This window comes from Pan paniscus, chromosome 9 (genome assembly GCF_029289425.2).
Source record: "Pan paniscus chromosome 9, NHGRI_mPanPan1-v2.0_pri, whole genome shotgun sequence".
Classification (NCBI taxonomy): domain Eukaryota; kingdom Metazoa; phylum Chordata; class Mammalia; order Primates; family Hominidae; genus Pan; species Pan paniscus.
This window is the reverse complement of record NC_073258.2, coordinates 50,227,439-50,248,220: the sequence shown is the minus strand read 5'-3', so window position 1 is coordinate 50,248,220 and position 20,782 is coordinate 50,227,439. Positions and strand designations below refer to the sequence as shown.

Below are 20,782 nucleotides of genomic sequence, written 5' to 3'. Positions count from 1 at the left end.
TCACAGGGATACTGCCTTTCATATGGTGCTAAGCTCTAACGTTGACGGGGGTGGGGAGGGTGCATAAGCAAAATAACCCTTGAAATGTACCAACATAAGCATTCATTGGCAAAGGACACACCATCCCCCAAGCCCCAACACTGGAACTTACTAAGTAAAATAATGGGTTAGTGGCTTGCATTCAGGAGCCACGCTATACGGAAATTACATGCTTAAGTCACACTCTCCATAGCAGAATAAGAATAAGCACACCATGAGAGGCACCAGGAGACCACAAGAAAGACTAGATGCATGTTGCCAATCCTGCATTCCCTCTGAGCCAAATCTGTACATACAGCAGTAAGGAGCGCAGCCAGGATCCGACCCTGTGTGTTGAGCCAGACTCAGGCTGGACCACACAGGCCTTTGCATCCAAGTGCTTCATCCCGCGATGTGATCCCACCACATTTTGCATGACCCCAATCTTACATGGATGCTTCCCACGTGCCTGCTGGAAGCACCTCAGCCACATAAAGTATTCATCATCTGTATCATGCTTTGGAATCCAGTAGGGCCTTCCACAGCACCAACTTGGCTAAGCCTCACTGCAGTCCCACAAGGGTTGTCATTCCCCATCTTACTGATGTGGAAAGCTCAGAGAGCCAAGAGACTTTACCGAGTCCCAGGAGAGGACAGACCAGAATTGACCCAGGTCTTCTGACACCAGGGTCTGGGCTCATTCTATCAGCCAACAGAATTTACCTCTGTGCTAGTTGAACTTTGACTCTGCTTTTCCAAGTTTCCTGCATCCTCATTCTACCATTTATTAAAAAAATAAAAATAAAAAAAGATGAGGCTAGGAATCTATTCACCAAGAATCTAACAGGCAATGGTCACCATGCAGAACAATTAGGTGGCTCTTTGGTTAGAGGTGAGCAGAGGAGTAGAAAGGCAGCCAGTTTACAAAGTTCTACAATCTGTTTCAGTACTTTGAAAACACTGCTTGCTGCCCATATCCATAACATCCAGTCTCTTCCTCCTCCTTAGTAAAAGGACCCTTGTTCTGAATTTTATACATATTGTATCTGGGACTAAGAGACTATACTTCTCAGCCTCCCTTGCAGCTCAGTGTGTGCATCTGACTAAGTTATGACCAATGAGATAAGCAGAAGTGTTCCATGGAACTTCCCAGGAACGCTGCTCAGAGAGAGCTGATGCAGCAGGAAAGACCTCCTCTTTATTATTTTATTTATTTATTTATTTATTTATTTATTTATTTTTGAGACAGAGTCTCGCTCTGTTGCCCAGGCTGCAGTGCAGTGGCACAATCTCGGCTCACTGCAACCTCCACCTCCCAGGTTCAAGCGATCCTCCTGCCTCAGCTCCCCTAGTAGCTGGGATTACAGGCACACACCACCACGCCCGGCTAAATTTTGTATTTCTAGTAGAGATGGTGTTTCACCATGCTGGCCAGGCTGGTCTCGAACTCCTGACCTCAGGTGACCCACCGCACCCAGCTGAAAGGCCTCCTCTTGATCTGTGCCTTTCCTCCTTCTGCCAACATATGACTCAGACAAGGGGGATGGAGCCCCAGCAGCCATCATGGACTGTGAGGTGACCTAGATCCTGAAAGCCATGTGTAAGCGGGTAGAATATGACAGCCTGGGGCCTCTAAGAGCCCTAAACTACTACCTCTAACTAATTTCTATGTGAGAGAGAAATAAAACTTTACATCACTTAAGCCTCCGTTAACTGACTATAAATCTGATTTGTTGCTGTTGTTATACACAGCTAAAGTTAATCCTAAGTAACATAAGCCCAAAGCAAAAATAAAATACCAACATGACCCTGCCCCCACTTCTTAATCCCAACCAACTCCATAAAAGACAAAACATCTGTCCAGATAAAAATCCAACATTCCTACAAATTAATCTGTTTTACATTTGAATGTCCAGAATTTCTTATACTATCTCTATCACTGGCTCCAGAGAACATACAATCAAGATACTATGCCTTTTTCTAATTAAGATAAAAATTTCCCCCTGTCTTACCGGAGGCACTCATCAGGGGCCTTTGTGAGTCCAGTGGTGGGAGGGTGTGGAAAGCAAGCTAAGGTTCCTACATGGAAGGGAGGGGGGGCCAACTAGAACTTCAAGTAGAAAACAGTACTGTTCATCTTTACTATTTTCCTTCTTTCTCTTACGCAGCTAAAGATATGTTTAGCAAACACAAACTGTGCCGACCCACTATAGCCTTGAGGCGGGAAAGGGATTCAGTCTATCCTCCTCAAAAAAACCCATAAATCTAACCTCAGTGCTTTTACTATAATTACAAAAGACCGCTAAAGAAATCCTGGATATACAAAAAAGAAGAAAAAAGCTCTATGAGCACCCTTTATATATGCATAGGATTGGGAGAATTTCATACCAACTAACTTAATCCACATTAAATAAAAAATAACAATAATATGAGTTAAGTTTTATTACTGTCCTGTAACATATAAGAGACGTGGGTTTGAAGAGGTTAAAGGATTTGCTGTAGATCACATGACTAGTGAGACATTCTTCCTGTTAAAGGAATTGGGAGGGGAAGAGAGAAAAGGGAACAAGTAATTCTCCCTGTTTTCCTTCTGCCTTTCTGTATGATATGAATTTTATGTAACATGTACATGCATTACCTTGATCATTTCATTTTTTCCCTCTAGCAAAATCATAGTTATTATTCATGGCTCTGAAAAGGGAAAAGTAATTGAACCAATATGCAATGACATCAAAAGAGCTAAGCAATGAACACAGGTGTAAGAGGCTCACCTGACCCAAGAAGATGAGCCCACATCCTCCAGGCATGGGTATCAACGCCGAATGAGGCTGTGCGGGCAGGACCTCATCCACTGCACTCCCGGCAGCATCTGCAGCCCTCAGCAGAGGGCCTGCACCCCACACTGCAGGCCTAGGGCCAATGTTGTGCTCAAAACCACTGCACAACACAGGGACAACCTGTGTCACACAGCACATACTACCAGAAAACGGTCTGAAACCATACAGTGACAATTTACTTCAGATTCACTTCCAAACCATCTTTCATTTTCAGGGGTCCTAACTTGTAGCTTTAACCTCTTTCTCCACTACGGATCTAAACAAAGGCTGCAAACTGGTGGGCTACAGGCTGAATCAGGCTTGCAGATGTGTTTGATTCACCCACACAAGGTTTTTTGTTTGTTTGTTTGCTTGCTTTTGAGACGGAGTTTCACTCTTGTTGCCCAGGCTGGAGTGCAGTGGCACAATCTCTGCTTACTGCAACCTCTGCCTCCTGGATTCAAGCAATTCTCCTGCCTCAGCCTCCTAAGTAGCTGGGATTATGGGTGCCCACCACCACACCTGGCTAATTTTTGTATTTTTAGTAGAGACAGGGTTTCACCACGTTGGCCAGGCTGGTCTCAAACTCCTGACCTCAGGTGAGCCACCCACCTCAGCCTCCCAAAGTGCTGGGATTACAGGTGTGAGCCACCACGCCCAGCAGCTTAACCTTTTGTTAAAGATTCTGGGCTGGGCTGTGGCCAATCTACTCTCCTACCACAGAAGAGTAAAATGCCCTGCACCCAGCCCACACAAGGTTTTAAAACAAATCTAAGCCTACTTTAGCAGTGATGAGATTTCCCATGAAATGCCAAGATTTCCAGATTTCATGAAGAACTGCATGATGGGCTACATTGGGTCCACATTCTCAGGCTGCCCATGAGGGGAGAGGACAGTGTGGATTAGGGGGACAGGTAGTGCTCTGCAAGCCATGTCACTCTTCAGTCCTATATCTCCACTGTCAGAGAAACGTCTTTCGGTGTCCATGCCTCTGTGAAAAGCACAAAACAGAACAACAAACCAAGACGGCCTTATGTTTCAAGAAAGGTGAGACCACTTATGGCTCAGTAGTAGCAAAGATGTTTCCTTTATATCTAATATGCAAGCCCCATGCAACTGGGAAGAAATACTATTAACACTGGATGCCTTTTTCTTTCACTAGAGGAGCCTCCTTCACTTCCACTCACTGCCTGGACCCTGGAAGCATCTGGACCCTGGATGCAGGCAAACTTGGGACCTAAGAGCTCTCCGAAGCAGTTTTGTGGGGAAAAAGAAACAAACCTGACAATACTGCAGCCTTCCCTGGAGAGCAGACAGGCCCTGCACTGAAGATTTTTTTTTTTTTTTTTTTTTGGAGACAGAGTCTCGCTCTGTTGCCCAGGCCAGAGTGCAGTGGCATGATCTCTGCTCACTGCACCTCCACCTGCCAGGTTCAAACAATTCTCCCGCCTCAGCGTCCTGAGCAGCTGGGACTACAGGCATGTGCCACCATGCCCAGCTAATTTTTTGTATTTTTAGTAGAGACAGGGTTTCATCATACTGGCCAGGCTGGTCTCGAACTCCTGACCTCAGGTGATCCACCTGCCTCAGCCTCCCAAAATGCTGGGATTACAGGCGTGAGCCACCGCACCCAGACGACACTGAAGTTTTATTGTGTTGGGGAACAGGGAGGGGATTCAGTTCCACCTTATTAGCAACAATACGGAGATTCTAGCCCCATCCATATCAGGACCAAGTTGTTCATCTTGCATGATGGCCCTCCCTTTTATGGGAAGACTCTATATCCTGGGTTCTTACCCATCCTCAGCCCTTTCTGGCTATATTTTAAGGGTATTCCGGGCCGGGTGCGGTGGCTCACGCCTGTAATCCCAGCACTTTGGGAGGCCGAGGCAGGCGGATGACAAGGTCAGGAGATCAAGACCATCCTGGCTAACACGGTGAAACCCCATCTCTATTAAAAATACAAAAAAAAATTAGCTGGGCGCGGTGGCAGGTGCTTGCAGTCCCAGCTACCCTGGAGGCTGAGGCAGGAGAATGGCGTGAACCTGGGAGGCGGAGCTTGCAGTGAGCTGAGATCGCGCCACTGCACTCCAGCCTGGGCAACAAAGCGAGACTCCGTCTCAAAAAAAAAAAAAAAAAAAAAAAGGGCATTCCAAGACCCATCCAAATCAGGCCATTGCCATGGAGCCTTATTTCAAACCTTGAAAAGGGCCCTTTAAAAAGCCTTCCCTCTCATGCAAAGGCATTAAGAATGATACAGTGGACTTCGGGGACTCAGAGGGAAAGGGCAGGAAGCAGGTGAGGGATAAAAGGCCACAAATTGGGTTCAGTGTATACTGCTCAGGTGATGGGTGCACCAAAATCTCACAAATCACCACTAAAGAACCTACTCATGGCCAGGCACGGTGGCTCACACCTGTAATCCCAGCACTTTGGGAGGCTAAGGCAGGCGGATCACGAGGTCAGGAGATGGAGACCATCCTGGCTAACACAGTGAAACCCTATGTCTACTAAAAATACAAAAATTAGCTGGGCATGGTGGCGGGCGCCTGTAATCCCAGCTACTTGGGAGGCAGAGGTTGCGGTGAGCCAAGATCGCACTATTGCACTCCAGCCTGGGCAATAAGAGCGAAACTCCGTCTCAAAAAAAAAAAAAAAGTCCTAACATTCAAGTCAAGCCCCAGTGAGGCTCATGGCCACAGCAGGAAGACAGCAGGATACTGCCTTTCCAAGTCAGAGATAGGGTTTTAGGTATTGCCTTGGGCTGAAAGAGAGCTGGATCCAGCTTTACCTGCTCCTCTCACACCCTCTGTTCCAGCCAACTGCCCCTTTCCCAGGCTTACCGAAGACCTTAAGCACCTTCCTCATGAGAATCAGTTTTCCATACTCTACCATCAAGTGTCTAAGTCACTAAGCCTCTGTTGACTGTTGCCCTGAGCCAAATGCTGTGGACACAGTAAGTAAGACTCGAACCTTCCACAATGACCTCATCATCTACCAAGGAAGACAGACCTTTCTCAACAGCTATGTCATAAGGGCTGTGGTGGAGATGCAGGGTGAGTGCTATAGAAGCTGAAAGAAAGATGTGATTTATTCCAAATTTACAGAGTCGGGAGGGTAGCCGACTTCAGGGAGAATGTGCCTTTTGTCCAGAGCCTTTTGAAGGATGAGTGGGGAGTGGGATTTCCATAATTGGGGGGATGAGCATTCCAGGAAGAGGAGCAGCATGAGCAAATCAGAGAGGGAAGAAAGTGCAGCATGTCTTGGGAACACCCGGCTGTCTGAGGCAGATGCAGCCTGGGCAGTCTGGAGGGATTCAGGGGGAGGGAACACTGGACTGCTAAGCAGAGGCCACACATAGGAGCTGATGCGCCATTTAGAGCGCCTAAAGGGCACTTGTAAGGAAGGTATGGAAGACCTTGAATGCCAGACAGGGAAATTTGGACTTAAGCTGTAGGGAGCAGTGGAGAGTCCTTGGAGGTGCAGGAAGGGAAGGAGACAAGGAACAGAAGGCTTTCTGGTGGGCAAAGAACTTGACCTTCGCCTCCTTGATACCAACTTTTGGCACCTGCTCTGCCTGCCCTGCATGTCATGTTCATTTCTGTGGCAATTCCGGTATCTGACCATCTGGATGGTGACTAACACCCACCTATTCTGACCCTATGGCAGGTGTTATGTCCCCTGGTGGCCTCCGGCATACACCAGCCCTGCCTACTGCTCAGAGGCCAGCAGGCATGATTTTATAGTTGAATTGGTTGCCAACTTTTAAAAATTAGGGGACATCACTTAACCTGGGTTTTCTGGGGCTGTACTTTCACATCGCAAGAAGCCGACTGGCAGCTGCTCCCTTCGGGTAGAACATGTAACCTCCAGTTTCCAATGGGAGCACCTCTTTTTAATCTCTAGGACTGAGAATAAACAGCAACTGCCCATTTATCATTTCACCAGGCTGCCCGAAAGGCCTCTGAGTTTGCAAGCCACAGCCACATTTAGCTTAGATGTATGGCCCCCCTAGATTCCAGGTCCCTCCAGGCCCAGGTGCTAACCCCTTTCCCAGATCCCATAGCCTGCCCACAAGATCCAGCACCCCACTTATTCCCATATACTCTCAGGCCTGCCAGATGGCACTGCTGAAAGAAATGAGAAGGCCCCTTAGGGGATTAGGCAGCAAGCCTAGAAGAAATTTAATATACCTTTACTTTCCCTTCTATCACCCGAGAGCTCTGTAAACGCGACTGTTCCTGATTCCCTACTGTGTGGCAGGCCTTCTAAGCAGAGCTCAAGAAATGCAGCTGAATGAGACAGGATCCCTGCCTTTGCCAGGCCTGGGGAGCTGGAAAAACTCCAGGTAGCCCTGGCGCAGATGCCACTCAGAATGAATGAAATGACAACACAGCTCATGCGTGAAACTCAGCAATCCACATACATTCTACAACCAAATGTTCAACACTCTCCAGCTAGTCAATGAGGCAGCAGGCACAGAGTTTCAAAACAGGGCTGATGTACAGTGCCTGACACTCATTCCCATTAGCAACGGCTGCTTGGGACAGATGCAAGGAAACTGACTCCACTACTTTGATCGTAGAAACAGTGAGAGAGATAGAAAAGAAAAGGTTGATCAGGGTAGAAAAATAGAAAAGAAATATAAGACCAGGCACAGTGGCTCACGCCTGTAATCCCAGCACTTTGGAAGGGCAAGGCAGGTGGATCACTTGAGGTCAGGAGTTCGAGACCAGCCCGACCAATATGTAAAACCCTGCCTGTAGTAAAAATACAAAAATTAGCCGGCTGTGGTGGCATGCGTCTGTAGTCCCAGCTACTCGGGAGGCTGAGACAGGAGAATTCCTTGAACACAGGAGGCGGAGGTTGAAATAAGCAAAGATCACGCCATTACACTCCAGCCTGGTCGTCAGAGTGAGACTCCATCTCAAAACAAAAAGAAAGAAAGAAAAAAAATGTAAGTGTGGTGCCTGTCTTCAATGAGCAAACAGTCTATTTGGGGAGCAGAACATGGAACCTTAGAGATTAATGAAGCCACTAACTGTAAGTGTGGGAGGAATGTGAATACAGGTAGGGGTCCGGGTGGGGGGCCTGCTGGATAAGGGGTGCTAACACTAGGTTTTCCTTTTATATATATTTTTATTTTTTCACTTCCATCTCCTTTTCCAGATAAGCGTGGGGTTTTCCAAGAGGATTTTTGGATGGTGAGGTAGCCTAGGATGGCACACATAATCAAAATTCTGGTTTTGACCAAAAAAGTTGTGGATCTAATAAAAACTGGAATTGAAGAAATGATAAGAGATATTAAATTCCAATTTATTTATTTATTTATTTATTTATTTATTTATTTATTTATTTTTGAGTCCGAGTCTCACTCTGTCGCCTAGGCTGGAGTGCAATGGTGTGATCTCGGCTCACTGCAATCTTTGCCTTCCAGGTTCAAGTGATTCTCCTACCTCAGCCTCACAAGTAGCTGGGACTACAGGCGCGCACCACCACACCCAGCTAATTTTTGTATTTTTAGTAGAGACGGGGTTTCACCATATTGGCCAGGGTGGTCTCGAACTCCTGACCTCATGATTGGCCTGCCTCGGCCTCCCAAAGTGCTGGAATTACAGGCGTGAGCCACCGCACCCGGCCGGTAAATTCCCACTTTAATAAGAATGAAGTTCTAAAACCCAAAGAAAACTCTGACTCAGAAAGCCAAAGATTCATCCTGAGAATGGTTTTTCTACCTGGCAAGGCAGCTCCTCATCTCTAAGTGATCATACAAATGAATGAAGGGGCGTGCATGTCAGGGAAACTCATCGTGATTATTAGAATGGAAAGGAAAAACAAGACAAGAGGAGGAAGAGGTAGCAAGAATATGAACCACTGGCAGGCACCCTCTGGTTTAAGTTCTGGCAAACCTAACAGCTGTTTTGTTCAGGCTGCAGAGACTTCCAGCAAACTAAATTTCTACATCCTTAAGACACTCATTTTTCTCCTTGTTTTCTTACTCTTACTCTCTTGTCTACACTCTGGTTGGCTTATCCAAATAAGGATCTTGACACTTTATAACACGAAGCCATTTGTACCTCCCTAATAAGTAAATCAGCCCATACCATTTGGACAAAATTGTAACGGCTTTTACCCACCGCCCTATCCCACCCTATATTGAGTCCCATCCTGCACCGTGTGACTTGAGTCTTCAAATCCTTCTCCCCAGGCCCCACCAGGCCTATCCCCACCAGCTTCCCCTCAGCTCACCTACTTCCTCCTGCATCTTCCCAGAAAGAGTCCTTGGGTGATCTCATTCAGCCACTTCCACACTTCTTTATTTATCAGAAACACACACACCGGCAAGAGAACCCTTTCTTCCCACAAACCAAAATCCAAAAATGAAACGAACCCACGCTGCTCTGGCTGAAGCAAGGATGGAGGTCCAGAAGCCTCTTTCACTTGGTCTTGGCACTACCCCCACATCCACCCCTTACCACAGTCTAAGAAAAGCACTGTGCAAGTCAAACTTCTTCATTTTACAGGTGTGAAATCAGCACCCCAGGGGAAAGGGCCTGGCCCAAGGACATACAGTGTTAGAAACAGGCCAGAAGCCAGGTTTCCAAACTCACCAGACCAGGACTCTTCTCATGGCCCCACGCTGCATCTTCATCATCTTAATTTTTTTTTTTTTTTTCTTGAGATGGAGTTTTGCTCGTGTTACTCAGGCTGGAATGCAATGGCACGATCTCGGCTCGCTGCAACCTCTGCCTCCCAGGTTCAAGCGATTCTCCTGCCTCAGCCTCCTGAGTAACTGGGATTACAGGCATGCACCACCAAGCCTGGCTAATTTTGTATTTTTAGTAGAGACGGGGTTTCTCCATGTTGGCCAGGCTGGTCTCGAACTCCTGACCTCAGGTGATCTGCCTGCCTCGGCCTCCCAAAGTGCTAGGATTACAGGCATGAGCCACCGCGCCCGGCCTTCATCATCTTATATACAACCAACACTTACATAAAATTTACCATGGGCCTGAGGCACCCCTCTTCGTAGACTAACACATTTAATTCCCACAATAATGTAATGACACAGGTTCTATTATTCTCTCCATTTTACAGAGTAGGAAATTGAGGCACGGAGATTAAGTAACTTGACCAAGGTCACCCAACTGGTAAGCAGCAGAGCAGGGGTTTGAACTCAGGCAGCCAGGCTCCATGCCCATGTTTCTTAAAAAGTTTGCCAGAAGGAATCACTTGCTGCCTTAGGTCAGGAATGGCAATACCATATTACTAACCATCTGACAAGTGAAATAATGAAGTATATCATCCAGAGTTTCCCTTAAAAGGCAAAGCAAAGTCCAATAAAAATGAAAAAACAAAACAAAACAAAACAAAACCCACAGACAATTGCACTGGAGATGACAATGAAAGGCTCAACGCGCTAGACTCATATTAAAGCATCTTTGTCAGCTTTCTTTCTCAGGTGCTGCATGCTTGGGGGAGGAGGGGCAGGGTGCAGTGCTGGTTAATCTACACAATGGCTGAAATTTTACAACCCATTCTCAATGCATCTGTCCTTTGGACACACCCATTTCTGGCTTCCTTTCCAACCCTGATGCCCCAAACCCTGGGGCTTCCATAACATCTATTAGAAATGGCCTGCGTATAAACCTTAACCTCTTTATTTATTTTATTTTATTTATTTATTTATTTATTTTAGGGACAGAGTCTTGCTCTTGCCGCCCAGGCTGGAGTGCAATGGCGTGATCTCGGCTCACTGCAACCTCCGCCTCCTGGGTTCAAGCGATTCTCCTGCCTCAGCCTCCCCAGTAGCTGGGATTACAGGCACATGCCAACACGCCCGGCTAATTTTTGTATTTTTAGTAGAGACAGGGTTTCACCATATTGGACAGGCTGGTCTCAAACTCCTGACCTCAGGTGATCCCACCCATCTCTGCCTCCCAAAGTGCTGAGATTACAGGCGTGAGCCACCATGCCCAGCAGCTTAACCTTTTGTTAAGGGTTCTGGGCTGGGCTGTGGCCAGTCTACTCTCCTACCACAGAAGAGTAAAATGCCCTGCATTCTCTTAAAAAAGTAAGAAAAATAAAAATAAATCACTGGTAGCCAGCCTGCCCTTTTGGGGATCTTTCTCTATCTCCATCTGAGAATCTCTTTCTTCACCCAACTCTGAAACATGCCCCTCAAAATAAAGTCAGATACTCTGAGGTGGACTGTCCAAATCCCTTGCTGCTTTTTGGTTTCATTCACTTGCCCACGGGCTGTTCTTAGTGCATTTGCCCATCCAAACGTGGGAGGGGCAGGAGGAAGAGTAGGGACATAAAGCATTGGGACCCAACTCAGTCCGTGATACTTCCAGAAGCTCCATGCTGGAAGCTGGCAACTGTGGAATCGACAGGCAGCTTCGCTTCAGAGGGTTTTGAGACCAGTACCTGCTCAGCTGCTAACCCACCTAGGGTAACTGAGCCATGTCCGGCTGCAGTCTGAGCCTTCACTCTGCCCCCGGACTGCACTGAGTTCATTTATGAGATCTCCAAATGTGAGTTTAATGGAGGCAGATGTGCAAGGGTTCTCACAAGCCCAGGGAACTCAACTTCTAGAAGGAAACGGGGCCACACCAAACAAGATGATGGGGCAATCAAGAGATACTCCCATAACAGCAAGAAACAAAGAGCATTCACACCTCCTATGCCAACGCCCTCCACCACCACCACCAAAAATTTCTGTATTTCATAACACCAGCTGAGATAACTGACTCAAATCTGTCCACTTCCACATTTGCATACTGGGTTCTGACATTTGCCTACCACTGAACAGTCACCAAGTAAGACGCAAGGTGGAGACGTACCCACAAAGCAATATTTAATGTCTTTGGATCGCCACTAGCTAAAACCTCCTGAAGTTTCACCAAACTCAGCTCTGTAAAACAAAAGAAAAAGAACAACACTATAAATTACAGCCTCGCCAGGATCTCGGGACATGCCTATACTTTGTATTTTATAAGTTCCGTATAAATACTGGAACAGCATAGAAACAGGGATCTCAGAAATAACACCATTTTGAAGGCCACAGGACGAAACCCAACTATTCATTTCATTTTATTCTACTTCTTATCTCAAATACACAGTTCCTTTTCCTTTAACGAAAATATCGCTCTTTTTAAACAATATGTGATGCAAAGCAAATATAACAGGGTACCAACACAAATCTTTCCTGCCAAATTTATGGTTCCTCGCCTGTCCCCAGTTGCACCCAGAACCACTACCCCAGCCTATCGCTATGTACACAACACGGACTAGGAATTCTAAAGAACTGCCTTAATCTCTCAGCTGTGTGCAGTGCGATAGGGTACGCTTGGATGCCAGTTTTTAAAAAGCAAATCAACTTTCCTCAAATTATTAAGATAAATAATTAGAAGGGGAAAGCTGCCGGCATTCAGTACAATAGGGGGGAAACCAAAACACTGAATGTTCCTGAGTCTCACACAGGGTGATACCTTGGAACAGTTAACACAGTACCCTGGCAAAATGTCCACCACATTTTTTCACCCCTTAACCTGAGTCATTATATTGTACTTTCTAGACGTGAGAAAATGTGATTGCTGAACAGGCAACACAGGGACTAGGGCCCCTTCCTGGAGGTTTCTCAGTGCACTCTAACACAATTAACTCCTCTCAGGCTCAGAGAAAGGAGGTGGGGTTTGGGGGAAGGTGGGGTGGAGGGGCAGATTCTAGTGAAGTCAGAGGCCTGGAGAGGCTGTCGCAGTGGGGCCAGGTGGAAGACAGGGAACCAGAAGGGCGGGATGCTTCCTCGTCACTGAAAATCCTCTTCTGTTGTTATAAAGGCCAAGTGCCCGCCCAGCACCTGCCACATCCACGTTCCTAAACAGAGAGAGGGCCTTCCACAGGCAGGAAAAGGGCACAGAGACCCGGAGGCAGCAACTTAAACTCTTGGCAGCCTGGAAGGGCAGGACCCACGGGCTCACTCCACTTACCCCAGCCTTTCCACAGGCCCTCCTGAGAGGGGTTCTCCATCCCCCAAGACACACACACACAACACACACGCGCGCGCACGCGCGCGTTCACACACACATACACAAGAAGAAAGCGTGGAGAGAGGGTAACTCAACTCCCCTGCCCCCCTCCCCACCAGCCTGCAGAGGCGAGGGGTCGGGGAGAAGGAGGGCCTCTGCTCTATCCTCCCAGGTATCTAACCCTCCCTGGGCAGCCGTCAGCTTCCATTTGCATGAATGAAAACTGTGGTCAACTGGTACCTGGGAGAGAACAAAGCAGGAAATAAAAGGGGCTGTCACTTACTCAAATCCAAAGCTCATCAAGTCTAACTAAAGGGAGTGCCACATTCCGCACCCCCAGTTCGGAGGGAGGGATTTGCTGGCTGGGCCCCGACGCCCCTCCCCCTCGCTGACACTGACAAAGGATCTGGTTCTCACTGAACCTGCTTCTCTTGTGACTGTTTCTAGTCTCCAAAAAGACTGTATTTATATTTTTAATTAGCTGCTTTTTACAGCAATTTTTTAAGTATTATGATGACTTACATGTGGTAAGAAAAAAAGAGCTAATCAAACAATGAAAAGCCTCCCCTCAAACCTCGGTCTCCTGGAATCCCAGTCTCTCAGCCATTCCAGGGTCTTCACTGTGGCCCGGAGCTTCACACCACTCACAGCCATCCACTGCCCCCAGCCCCCAACTTCAGCAGAGCTGGCATGCTCTCATCTGCATTCAGCAGCATCCCGGGTGTGTAGCTTGTGCTTGGCACCGTGCTAAGGCTTTGCAAAATGGACTCTCCACAAATTGGTTGAAAGAAAAAAAAAAGAAGTCATGTTGAACAGTTTCCAGAATGTAAAGGGTTACAAAATCCTTTGCATACACCCAGAATTAAGAAAAAAAAAAAAAAACCAGGAAGGAAATATACTAAAACATTAAATGATAAAGCTACTTAGAAGGATTATGGATGACTTTTAGTTTCAATTTTATACTTTTCCTCTATTTTCCAAGTTTCACATAAATAAGCATAAAGTATTTTTATCATCAGAAATGAATCCATTCACACATGCATACACATTCATCTCCCAACCCAGCCTGGCAGAGCCATCATTTTTTGTGCATTTTGTTTTTGCAGGAACTAATTTACATTTTTAAGTGCTTTACAGCTGATAAAGTGTTTTGAAAACAGAAAAACTAACCAGGAGTCAATGATGGTCCTGAGACTAATACTGGTGTCACTGCCCAAAGCTATATGAGAAACTGCGACACTCTAAACTGTCCCTCACCCTTATCTCTGGTCCATCACCCACCAGGCTCTCTGCAGCCAGTGGGCCCTTGTTCTCTGCAAGGTGCTTTCCCTGTCCTACACAGAGCACTTCCACAAACACGGTGCATGCAGGTAGAAGAGCAGAGAGCATTCCCCTCACAGAAGAGGATGCTGAGGTCAGGTGTGTGGCTTGTTCAGTGTGGCTAGCCCTCAGATGCTACTACTCTCAGGTGGGACATAAGCCAGTGCTACCTAGCAGGGGTGAGGTCACCATTCCAACTAATTTACATCTACACTGCATTTTGTGGAATGCCATGTCACTCTTATAACACAGACATTTTTATAGCAATGTATAAGTATCTAGGCATCTCTTATGTTCTTTAATCCCATGAGGCACATTATTATATCATCATCTTACAGGCGAGAAACTAAACCTCAGAGACAAACTCAGTGTGCCAGGCTTGTTATCCAGCCAAGCCCCAGCTTCTATTGCCTCTCCAGGGCCAACCCCTACCCACACCCAACTTCCTGCCCCCAGATGGCCCCTACCTACCAGAATGATGTGCACAGATGTCATCAACCAAACCAAAAAGGTCCTAGACTTCTGCTGTTTCCAATCTGATAGCAGTGATACCACAGTAGGGTCACCTGCTTGGGATCAAATCTGGACTCCACTATGTAACATCTCTACGACCTTAAGCAAATTACATAAACTTTTTTGAACCCCCTGTTTCCACTTGTAAAAATGGGAAAATACAGCCAGGTGAGGTGACTTACACCTGTGATCCTGGCACTTTGGGGAACCGAGGTGGGAGGATTGCTTGAGCCCAGGAGCTCAAGACCTGGGCCACAACATGAGACCCTGTCTCTACAAAAAAAAAATTAAAAATAAACAAAAATAAATGGGAAAATAATAGACGGTCCCTGCTCATCTGCTTGTTTTCTGCATTCATTAAGATAATGTATGTAAAGTTTACCATGGTGACTATTATAGGAGGCAGTGTTCCTTAAATGTTCACCACTATTATTACTATTAATACCATCACCACCATCATTAGCACAATGCAGACAGAACCCAGCACACAGGCACATGTGGTTAATGCCAGACAAAAGGCTTCCATGTTCATCTTCTCATTCAGTTTCTCATGACCATCCTGTGAGGCTGGCAGGGCAGAAATTAGGGCCCACATTTTAAAGATGAGGTGGCTGAGGCTCAGAAAAGTGACTTCCCCATATGCACATAGTAGTGGCCAGGACTCAAGTCCATGGCATCCAACTCCCAAATCCTAGGCTCTTCCTGCTTCCCATGCCACCTTCTCTCCTGCAGAAGGTACCGTGGGTTCACATTGGAACTGTCTGGCCTGAGAAATGCCAGCAAGCCAGAGTTTTTTGTTGGGTTGCAGACTCAGCCATCACCTGGTGGGTGAAGTCATTTCACCTCTGTAGGTCTCCGTTTCTTCATCAATACCACCCACTCATCCTCTCCTTTTCTACCCTGGGCTACTATGAGGATAACGAGTGGGAAGCAGCTGTGAAGAACATAACAGTGCTCATCTGGTCTGACCCCTGCTTGAAACCTGATGCCTCACAAGCAAGAAGCAGAGGTATGGGTTCTCTCCTGGGTGAGGCTGAGCAGCCCTCACCAAGAAGGAATCCACAGTCCAGAGCCACAGGTGACACTTAGGTCAATCCAAGCCCCTCAACACCTCCAATCCAGCCAGCCCAGCTTCCACTGGAACCCATAACACAATGGCTGCAAAAGCCAAACAGACCTGGCTCCTACTGCAAAGGAACCTTGCAGTGGATCCTAATCCAGAAAGGCACTGAGTATGTTGGAAAGAGTGTGGGGCCAGGAGAGCTGGCTTGGAGCCCGACTTTCCCACAGAGTAGCTGGGGGATCTTATGCAAGTCATCTCATCATTAGTATTATTTCTTTTTTTTTTTTTTTTTTTGAGACAGAGTCTCACTCTGTTGCCCAGGCTGGAGTGCAGTGGCATGATCTTGGCTCACTGCAACCTCCGACCTCCACCAGGTTCAAGGGATTCTCCTGCCTCAGCCTCCCGAGTAGCTGGGATTACAGGTGCACGCTACCATACTCGGCTAATTTCACCATGCTGGCCACACTGGTCTTGAACTCCTGACCTCAAGTGATCCACCTGCCTCAGCCTCCCAAAGTGCTGGGATTACAGGCATAAACCACCACACCTGGCCCTCACCATTATTTTTAAAATTTAACTATACCCAGCTCCATCCCACCAAGTATATGTGGTGGTTTAGAATAATACAAATAACACAAAAGAATAAAACAAACAAGAGAACCAGGCAAGGCAAAAATGAGTATAGAGAAAATAATAAAGAGGGATGGAGGGCGGGAGGTTGGGGTAAGATCAGCACATAGAAATGCGTGCCATATGGTCCCATCCTGCGGAAGTGTCAAGATGGGCCACAAATCTAGCTCTCAGGTGCTTAGTAACCAAAGCCAAAGGAAAACATGATGAGCCACACGCTTCTCAGTGCCCATAACACAGAAACAAACCAGTTGTTCCAGAGAAATACCTCTTTCCCGGCCTGATTCAGAGCCTCTTCTCCATCGGGCCTTCATAAACGGACACAGTGATACAGCAGCTAAGGCCTGCAGCATCCCCACCGCAGACTCCAATTTCTCTTGCAGAAATTCCTTATTTCACCACCTCCCCTTGCAATTTGATGACATAATCCAAAAATGACAATGCAGCTGCCAAAGTGGCCAAGTCTCTTGACCCCTAGAGCTCAGTTACCTAATCTTTAAAATGGTCCATCTGGCCTGGGACAGTGGCTCACACCTGTAATCCCACCACTTTGGGAGGCCAAGGCAGGCAGATCACCTGAGGTCAGGAGCTCGAGACCAGCCTAGCCAACATGGTGAAACCCCATTTGTACTAAAAACTACAAAAAAATTAGCCGGGCATGGTGGCGCATGCCTGTAATCCCAGCTACTCGAGAGGCTGAGGCAGGAGAATCGCTTGAACCTGGTGGAGGCTGGAGGTTGCAGTGAGCCGAGATTGCGCTACTGTACTCCAGCCTGGGTAACAAGAGTGAAACACTGTCATAAAATAAAATAAAATAAAATAGTCCATCTACCTCACCAGGCTGTTGTGAGGGGTAAAGCAGATAATGTGTGATAACTCACATGCCTAATACACAGTAGGTGCTCCATAAAAATGAGTTCATCACTTCTGCTAGAATGGAAGTTCTTGAAAGCGGGATCTTGGTTGGAGGTGGTCACTGCTGTATCCCAAGCACCTGGAGCAGTCACTAGCACATAACAGATGCTCAACAAATATTTTTTGAATAAATGAATTTCCTACAGCAGGTTCCTAAAAACATTAGTCTCATGAGATGCTTCTAAAAAGAGACAGCTATAGAGTAAAACAAAAATCTAGGGAAAACAAGGGTTTTATATCCCCTTCCCTCTTAAAGAGTTACCAACAGATTTAAGTTTCTTCTAAGTCCTGCAAGAAAGACATCTGCTTGATTTTGTTCAGGCCAGAGTTCTCCAAACTTGCTTAACCACAATACCTCCCCTTTTTCTCACACAGAAGGAAGGATAGACCCACATTCATTCTCATGATCCCAGGGGGTTCTAAATGATCCTAACAAGGAAAGGGGCCACTACCCCATAGAGAGATAGTCCCAAAACAGCAAAGGAACAAAGAGCATCCACACTCTTCATGCCAATACCCTCCATCACCACCACCTACTAACTCTGGAACACATCATGTTTCTAAAAATCAAACAGATCCTTCAGACCTAAACAGCTGGCTTCACCCAAACAGATGGACACTCTGGTTGCCCCTGCACATTCCAGAACCCACCTGCTCTGCCCAACTTCAGCAAAGCCAACTCCCAGGGCCACATGAATACCCAAGTAAAGGCCAGATCCCAGAGGCTGGGGCCAGCGGAAGGTCTTCATCACCACTGGGAGGGCAGCGCTTTCTTTGAAGTGGGTAGGGGAGGAGGGATCTGGGTGCATGTCCCGAGTCCCCAGGTGGCCACCCACAGGGTGCATCACATGGTTCTGCTTGGCTCACTAAGCCAAGAGGCTCCTGGCAACAGCTCCCTTGCTGTGCTCACTGCTTATTTACCCACACAGCCGTGAGCTGCCCCACTGCCCCGCCTCTGCAGGTTGATGCCACCACCCCAACTCCCAGAGAGCCAGCAAGCAGGCAGGCTGTCAGGCCACCCAAATGACAACCACCCATTCCCCCACGAGAAGCAAGATTCTCCTGAGCATACCACAGAGCTTCCCTAGGCAGGAAATGATTAACAATGTTTACTGAGCACTTCCGGGAGGCCAGGCCTCATCTCCCCCACTGGCCCTCAGATCCCGAGGACCATTCAGTCATCTGAGTCTACCTAGTACCGGCACTGGCTCCTGCAGGAACTGGGTTCTGATAGACCACTGGCCTTGACCTCTGACCCCTGTATGCTGCTGCGCTCCAAGCCTGTGGTCCATACCTGGTATGGCATCTACACAGCCACCAGATTCATGATCTTCCTAGTTCTAAATGCCCATTCCATGTGTTTGAAAGAAAATAAGGGGCCTGGGGGTGAACATGAGCCCAAATGGAATTTAACATCACCTGTCTGTTACCCTCATGTTACCCTCAGTCCCGTGGGGCTTGACATCTTGAATGGAACCTTTTTTTTTTTTTTTTTTTTGACACAGAGTCTCACTCTGTTGCCCAGGCTGGAGTGCAGTGGCACAATCTCAGCCCACTGCAACTTCCCCCACCCGGTTCAAGAAATTCTACTGTCTCCACCTCCCAAGTAGCTAGAATTACAGGCACACACCACCACACCCGGCTAATTTTTGTATTTTTAGTAGAGATGGGGTTTCACGATGTTGGCCAGGTTGGTCTCAAGCTCCTGACCTCAGGTGATCCACCTGCCTCAGCCTCCCAAAGTGCTGGGATTACAGGCATGAGCCACCGTGCCTAACCTTGAACTGTATACTTTTTAAATGGGTGAATTTTACTGTATGTGAATTATATCTCAGTAAAGCTAGTATTTTTTTAATTGCCATCAAAAATAAGCAAATTTTAGTGCCTGGGCTAAGTGCCAGGATATGAAGATGGATGAGAGCTCTGAAACCTCTCTCAAGGGGCTCACCCTGGAGGACTCTTCTCCCAAGGCCCCTCCAGAAGCATCTTTCCCTTCCCAGCTCCACCAGTCCGCCAGGGTTGCTCTTGCCTCCTGGAACATCATTCTTCAAAGGTTACACTTGCTGTGTAAAAGACAGAGTAGGTACCCCTCTCCTCCCCGACTAGATCACGAGTTCCTGGACTCTGGGGACACTGCCCTCCATATTTACTCCCTTGGTGCTTAGCATAGGGCTTGGCACAGAGCAGGTGCTCAGGGAAATCCTGCTGAATGAACAGGCATGGCGGGCAGCACTTTGGGTGACTGGAATATGGTATAAGACCTTCTGACAAGGCCTCCCAAATGCCAACCTTGAAAACATGACCTTGGGGCTGTGGCTCAATTCAATGAGCACCACTTAGAGGGAGGATGTGGGTCAAAACTAGCTGAACTGCAAGGCTGCCACTAGCCAAGCACTCACAAAAAAAGAAATGAGAAGAAAACTGGGACAGTGACTAGCATCGCACTCACCCCAGAACACCCACTTCACAGGTCCCCCACACCATGCCCCCAAGTGTGAACTCACAGGACTCCCCACAAGAAGCCATCCGAACTACAAAATACGCATAAATGGAAACCACCGTACTCTGTCACTTCAACAGAGCAGATCTAAATCTTCCTTCAGTGCTCTCTCCTTAAGCAAGTATTTTTAAAAACTGAGGCGGGGCACAGTGGCTCACACCTATAATGTCAGCACTTTGGGAGGCCAAGACAGGAGGATCACCTGAGCCCAGGAGTTCACAATCAGCCTGTGCAACCTGGTAAGACCTCATTTCTACAAAAAAATGTTTTTAATTAGCCAGGTGTGGTGACATGTGCCTGTGGTCCCAGATACTTGGAAGACTGAGGTGGGAGGATCACTTAAAGCCAGGGAGTTTGAGGCTGCAGTGAGTGAGGTGTGTTTGTGCTACTGCACTCCAGCCTGGGCAACAGAGCAAGACGCTGCCCCAAAAAGAAAAAGAAAAAAGGGTGCCAGACACTTAGTGAGCATCATATGTGTGAATTTTAAAAGGAGGAAGAGGAGGCAGCATTCTCCTTCAAACAGGGCAGGTTCTCATGGTCTGCCAGAGTACCCCCAACTCTCTACTGCCTTATTAACACCAATCACATAAGACTGGCCCATCATATTCTGAGCTGTACCTCTGTTTAATGAGAATAAGGCAAGAGAAAACACTTGGGACACTCTGAGCCCCTGATCGGCATTACTTTCTTAAGTGACTCCACTCAAGAGTACCCGTCTAGTAAGTGGTAAGTCCAGAAACAGAACCCAGGCCACCTCCTGCCTCCAAGTCCAGCTCCTATCTTACCATCAGCACAACACAAGAGGCCTTGTGCACATACATTATTGCTGCACAGGCTTGATCTGGATGGATCTCTCTTACAAACAGGCATACACAGCCCCAAGCTATGAAAGGTAGCAAAACTAATCAAGTCTTATAGATTAAATGTCTTACAAAGCATGGTGACTCCCGCATGACAATGAAAGCTGAAAGGCAGATTG

At 47.2% G+C, this 20,782-nt stretch overlaps 1 protein-coding gene and 1 long non-coding RNA gene across 3 annotated transcripts in view; both read right to left on the bottom strand.

Annotated features, from left to right (window-relative positions):
- LOC134731232 (uncharacterized) overlaps positions 1 to 6,777 on the bottom strand; it is a 44,607-nt gene extending 37,830 nt beyond the window's left edge. Inside the window, exon 1 of the long non-coding RNA XR_010113423.1 lies at positions 2,790 to 6,777. This is a non-coding gene — a long non-coding RNA (uncharacterized LOC134731232). The remainder of the gene's footprint in view (positions 1 to 2,789) is intronic.
- Positions 1 to 20,782, bottom strand: part of PTPRJ (protein tyrosine phosphatase receptor type J) — a 190,467-nt gene that overhangs the window by 138,330 nt on the left and 31,355 nt on the right. The window lies entirely within an intron of this gene.